Source organism: Lithobates pipiens, unplaced genomic scaffold (assembly GCF_037356315.1).
Source record: "Lithobates pipiens isolate NorthernLeopardFrog02 unplaced genomic scaffold, aLitPip1_a1.2 Scaffold_18, whole genome shotgun sequence".
Lineage (NCBI taxonomy): Eukaryota > Metazoa > Chordata > Amphibia > Anura > Ranidae > Lithobates > Lithobates pipiens.
In genome coordinates, this window is record NW_027507758.1 from 532,922,017 (window position 1) to 532,928,381 (window position 6,365).

Genomic DNA, 6,365 nt, shown 5'->3' on the forward strand with positions numbered 1-6,365 from the left:
ACTAAAGATGCACTGTATATAAAGTTGCAGCTTTTCTGCTACAGGGTGGTTGCTCTGTGCAGAATCACGTGTGTATATCTGTGATTCTGCACTTTTTTTTTTTTAAACAGAAGGTGATTCTGCACTTCTGGGTAGGGGGCACATGCACCCCTTCTGCTGTGATTAGTCACAGCAGAAACCAATCGATGACCGCTGGAAAACCTGTTGATCTGTGATGAGACACACTGGACAGAGCTCTGGATATGTAAACAATGCAGAGCTCTGTCCTGTCAGCTGGGAAGTGCTGGGAATAAAATCCAGCACATCCCCTAGTTTAAAAAAAAAAAAAAAGCATGCTGTACACCCACACTGGTTGAGCACACAACCCTTTGATTGCCCTAGATGTTTAACCCCTTCCCAGCCAGTGTCATTAGTACAGTGATAGTGCATATTTTTTTAGCACTGATCACCGTATTGGTGTCAATGGTTCCCATAAAGTGTCTGTTGGTGTCAGATTGTCTTGCAATACCACAGTCCTGAAACCAAACCAATCAATATGCGCTTATTGGCTTTTTTTTTTTTTTTTTTTTTAATTAGATATGTTTTATAGCAGAGAGTAGAAAATATTTGTTTTTTGTTTATAGCACAAAAAAAAAACTAAAGGTGATCAAATACCACCAAAATAAAGCTCTATTTGTGTGAAAAATTACATAAATTTGATTTATGTACATTCAGTTAAAATAACAGTGCCGTATAGCAACAAAATGCATATAGAGGGATCAGGACTTCTTTCTCTTGCTATTGATTCCTGCAGTGATAATTAAAGATCTATATAGAGGAATCAGGATTTTCTTTAGCCTGTTGGTGATCCTTCTAGTGATAAGCAAAGAGCTATATGGGGGATTTAAGACCTCCTTCCTCCCAGAAGGGACCCCTCTAGTGATAATTACAAATCTATATAGAGGAAATAGGACCTCCTTTCTCCTGCTAGTGACCCCTCCCATGATACCTAAAGATCTATATAGGAGAAACTGGGACCTCCTTCCTCCTGCTTGTGAACCCTCTAGTGATCATTAAAGATCTATATAGTTGATTTGGCACCTGCTACTGGTGATCCCAATAGTGATGCCCCCTTTAAAATTACACATGACATGTTTTTCTTATGATGACCTAGTCTAAAAAAAAAAGAAGAAAAAAAATCAAAAGGGGAGAAAAAAAAAGAAGAAAAGAACAAAAAGGAAAAAAAAATTGAGTAAAAGGAATTAAACTATTTACTGATTACTGTGATGTTAAGGTATTTTTACCTGTAGGTCTCGTGTGTCTTTATTGCCTTCACCACATGATGGCGCTAATAATCCATTCTTACTGATCCAGTTCCTGGTGTCTGTGTTGTTGCATTCTGGTGTCTGTAAAAATTCAGACTGGTTTTCCAGACCCTTCTAGTTATTTGCTCAGTAATAGGCCACATTTTGCGTGTTGTCGAAAGTTTACTTTATTATTTTAATTGATTCACAGCTGTCAGATCTTTTTTTTTTTTTTTTGTTAAGTTTGTGTGTATCTATACTTTTTCAGGATACTGCTTAACCACTTGCTTACTGGGCACTTAAACCCCCCTCCTATCCAGACCAATTTTCAGCTTTCAGTGCTGTCACACTTTGACAATTGCGCGGTCATACAACACTACTCAAATGAAATTTTTATAATTTTTTCCCCCCCAAATAGGGCTTTCTTTTGGTGGTATTTGATCACCTGTGCGATTTTGTTTTTTAAATTAAAAAGACCGATTTTATTTTTATTTTTTTAAACTTTATAACGGGTAATTTTTGTCTGTCATTGATGTACGCTGATGAGGGAGGCAGCACTGATGGGCACTGATCGATTACACTGTTAGGCAGCACTTCTAGGTGGCACTGATTGGCACCACTGGTGGGCATTGATAGGTGGCACTTGTGGGCATTGTTGGTCCCTTTAAGATAAGCCGTTGATCAGCTTTTTTTTTTTTTTTTTCTCCTCCGCTGTCAGCGTGAGGAGAGAAAAAAAGATCGCTGAGCTTTTGTTTGTCATGTGATCAGCTGTCATTGGCTGATCACATGGTAAGGTGCCGGGACCGGCCCTGTACTCAGATTGGTGATCACCAGAGTCTCGGTGACACTGTGATCACAGCGCGCTCCGCACGCGCCCTGTAGGGAGCGTGTCATATGACGGCCTCCCGGGAATTCACATCCACGCTGTGGCCGTCATTTGGGTATTCAGGTAGTTAAACATAATTTACACTTCTAAGTGTTCCCTATAACACAGCACATCTTCATTATTGAGTTCAGTTCCTCTTTAAATGTATACCCTTTTCACTGTACGCTAAGACTAATTCTACATCTCCCTTTTTATTTTTTATTTTTTTAATCTTCTGTTTTGGCTAATGCTATATGTTTGCAACAACTGTATTGAAAATATATATCTATATGGATTGATATATAGACACCGTATATATTTAGAATTCTCTGGTATGTGAATGTGTCTACAATCTCATAGCTGCATATCTGCAGTATGAGCTCTAAGGCACTACTGCCTCTGACTTACCAAATTTGGAGTGAGATTTGGAGATGTCACTCTTCTGCTGCTCAATGTTCTCCTTGATGAAGGCTCTGACATGAAGAAGCAAAGCCCTGCCTCTAACCGAAAGCCTCACAATATGTAAATGTAAATCCCAGATTTCAATTTATTCCAAAAATGAGATAAAATAATCTGTCAGAGCACAAACTAGTTTAAAGTGATTGTAAACCCTTTCATATACCCAGTGAAGTGATTTGCTTTAGGTGATACACGTAGATTCAAAAAAAATCATCCTACACAAGTTGTATCTGTTTATCTGCAGTCTCATCTTCTCTACATCCAAAAATGCAAACATTTAAATGCTTGTCTGAGAGTTCAGAATAAAAGTGGGCTGAGGGCTGATTGGATGAAAGGGACACATCACCTCCACACAGGAACAGAGCTGGGGCTGGCAATCGGCTGGAGCTCCCTCTCGTCACCTTTTTTTCTCTTGGTGTCAAAAAAACTTGTCAGAAGTGACTCGTGCTGATAGCAGCAGACAGAAATGACATTTGAACTCCATTCACACTTGTGCGACTTAGGATATGACTTGTGAGACCCCAAGTCACAGGACATGTCAAATGCCATGCATCGCTAAGAGAGCCGTTCCAATTGACACTACTGAAATTTCTCCGACTTCAGAAAAGATTCCTGCACTTCTTTGATCTGACTTTGACACAACTTCAATGGCAGAAAGTGTAATGCTGCGTACACACGATCTGAATTTCAGCCAGCAAAAGACAGATGAGAGCTTTTCATCGGAAAATGCGCACCGTGTGTATGCTCTATCGGAATTTAGATGGCCGAATTCCCGCCAGCAAAAATTTGAGAGCATGTTCTACCGACGGAAAAACTTTCTGTAGGAAATTCTGATCGTGTGTATGCAATTCCGACGTGCAAAAACTCACGCATGTTCATATTCAACTACGAGATGGAAGCTATTGGCTACTGGGTATTGAACTTCCTTTTTTTAGTCCCGTTGTGCGTGTTGTACGTCACTGCGTTCTTGACAGTCGGAAGTTGGTGTGACCGTGTGTATGCAAGACAGCTTGACCGAAATTCCGTGCGGAAAACCCATCAGAGCCTTTTCCGACCAAAATTCCAATCGTGTGTAAACGGCATTAGGCTCGGTTCACACTGCCGAGACCTGCAGTGCAACTTTAATCTCAATATTCCCTACGCACACATTCATGGAAATGGCTGTAATAATACCGGGTGCTGTGATGACCACAGGCAATCTGAATGGAGAAATGTCTTCAGCACACCAAGGATTCTTCAGAAGGGTACAAAGCTTTATTCACATGGTCACACGGTACACACTGGCAACGTTTCAGAGCCATGTGGGACCCCCTGCATGGCTCCGAAATGTTGCTGGATGTGTACCGTGTGACCATTTGAATAAAGCTTTAGACACTTCTGAGGAATCCTTGATGTGCTAATGACATTTCTCCATCACAGTGCGACCTTGAAGCAACTTCAGGGAATGCCTAGGTCTGATGGAGAACCTTGGCACCCCAGATGTTTTGGAACTACATTTCCCATGATGCTCTCCCATGCACTCTGCAGTGTAGTTGAGCATCATGAGAAATGTAGTTCCAAAACATCAGGGGTGCCAAGGTTCGCCATCACTGGCCTAGGTAATCTTTCTGCAATATCAGATTCACATCAGTTAAGATGAGGATCCGAGTTGGAGGCGACTTTCATTAAAGTCTGTCTGCCCTGTACACACGATAGGATTTTCCGACAACAAAACCGTGGATTTCGGAAGGATGTTGGCTCAAACTTGTCTTGCATACACAGTCACACAAATGCCGGAAATTGCGAACGTCAAGAATGCGGCGACGTACAACACATATGACGAGCCGAGAAAAGTTAAGTTCAATAGCTAGTGCAGCTCTTCTGCTTGAAAATTTGAGAACCTGCTCTCAAACATTTGTTGGTGGAAATTCCGACAACAAATGTTCTATGGAGCTTACACACGGTCGGGATTTCCAACAACAAGCTCACATCCAACATTTGTTGTTGAAAAATCCTATCGTGTGTACAGGGCATTAGTGTTCTGGATTTAAATATTCAGTACATTATCTTCATTCTTTAGTCCTCATGGAGATGGACATTTAAATGTCTGATAGGACACTTCAACCTTAGGTTGGGTTGGTTTAGTCACAAGCCAAGGAACGGAAGCAGTGGAATTTCTTTGGTGTGAATAAGCTGCCAGCCTTTAATCCAGAGCCCCAGTCCAAATATAGGTGTAAACCTAAGGTCCCTGTGCTTCTGTTTGGTTTCTTTCAAACTTGCAGAACAAGGTATAGCAAGTCATTAACGGTGAAATGATCAGTGGCAGGAAGACCGCAAGCAAAAATGGTGCCCTCTGCATGCCCTTTTGTGGTCACAGCTTCTAGAGTTCAGTTCTTCTTTGAGTTATGAAATAAGTATATTGTAAGAAAAGTTCAATAAGTCTACTGTGTTTGAGATAAAACCACTAACAAAAAGACACAAAGTACATGAGACTCTTATAAGGTGTAGGCCCGTTTCACACATTTGCCATAGAATTCCATTATGTGGGGCAATTTTGGTGCACTTTTCTGGCAAAAATGTTTTTTAACCACTTTACCTCCGGAAGGTCTACCCCCCTTCACGACCAGCACACACACACACACACACACACACACACACACACACACACACACACACACACACACAGCCTTTATTTTTTGCACTAAAGACAAAAAAACAAAACTATAATTCTGAGAAAAAATAATAATTCTTGAGTAAATAATGATGCTGCGCTGTGAACCTTCAAACGATTAAAGTGCTAGTGCAATGAGCACACAAAGTATAATCCAAAAAAATGATTGCGTGCCAAGGTGCAAAGAATAAAACAAAACAAATATAGTTTCTACACACAGTAAACATCCATAACTAATAGTGACAGCCTGAAATCAATCAATTAATGATAAAATGGTGAAATAAAATGACGTGCTGATGTGGTTAAAAAAAATGGCTGCTTGCCAAGGTGCAAAAATGAAGCAGATAAAGTTTCTACACACAATAAATATCCATAACTGATAGTGACAGCTTGAAACCAATCGAATAATGATAAAGATTTGAAATAAAATAAAGTGCTGATATGGTTAATAGCATATCACAATCCGAGTAATGAAAAAGTCCAATGCGCAATCTAAATAAAGGAATCTTGAATGTGAAGATAAGGTCCAAACGGTTATTGTGATAGTCTAACGAAATATTAAGATGAATAATATATCTCTCCACCATGAATATAAAAGATGGCCGATGTCAGGCCAATCCTCTGTGACACCTGAATGTGTACAAACCCCTCAGCTTACTGCTGTAAGGTTACAGCATAGTTGGATCAAATGCAGCAGTCCTCAGGGTTTTCCTCTTGTGGTATAGTCTTCTCCTCTAGTAAGCTCAGTTTGGGGAGGTAAGAAAATAGAAGAAAGGTTCCAATAGCGTAATTACGTTTAAAATTGATCAATTTATTAGATTTATCAATTTATTAAACTTTCTTATTATATCAATTTATTAGAACATAAACACAGACATACACTCACTTTTTGTTTAAAAAGACTGGTAATAATCCAAGCTGGTATAATTTCTCCACTACTGATTCCGCCTATTGCTCCAATCCCGACGCGTATCGTCACATCTCGTGACTTCGTCGGGGGATAACAATAGGCTGTGATTCCTGTCTTTAAATATTTTTTTTCTTTCTGCTATTAAACCTATCCAATAAAATAAAACAATAAAAAAAATCGAATTTCTTCATAAATTTA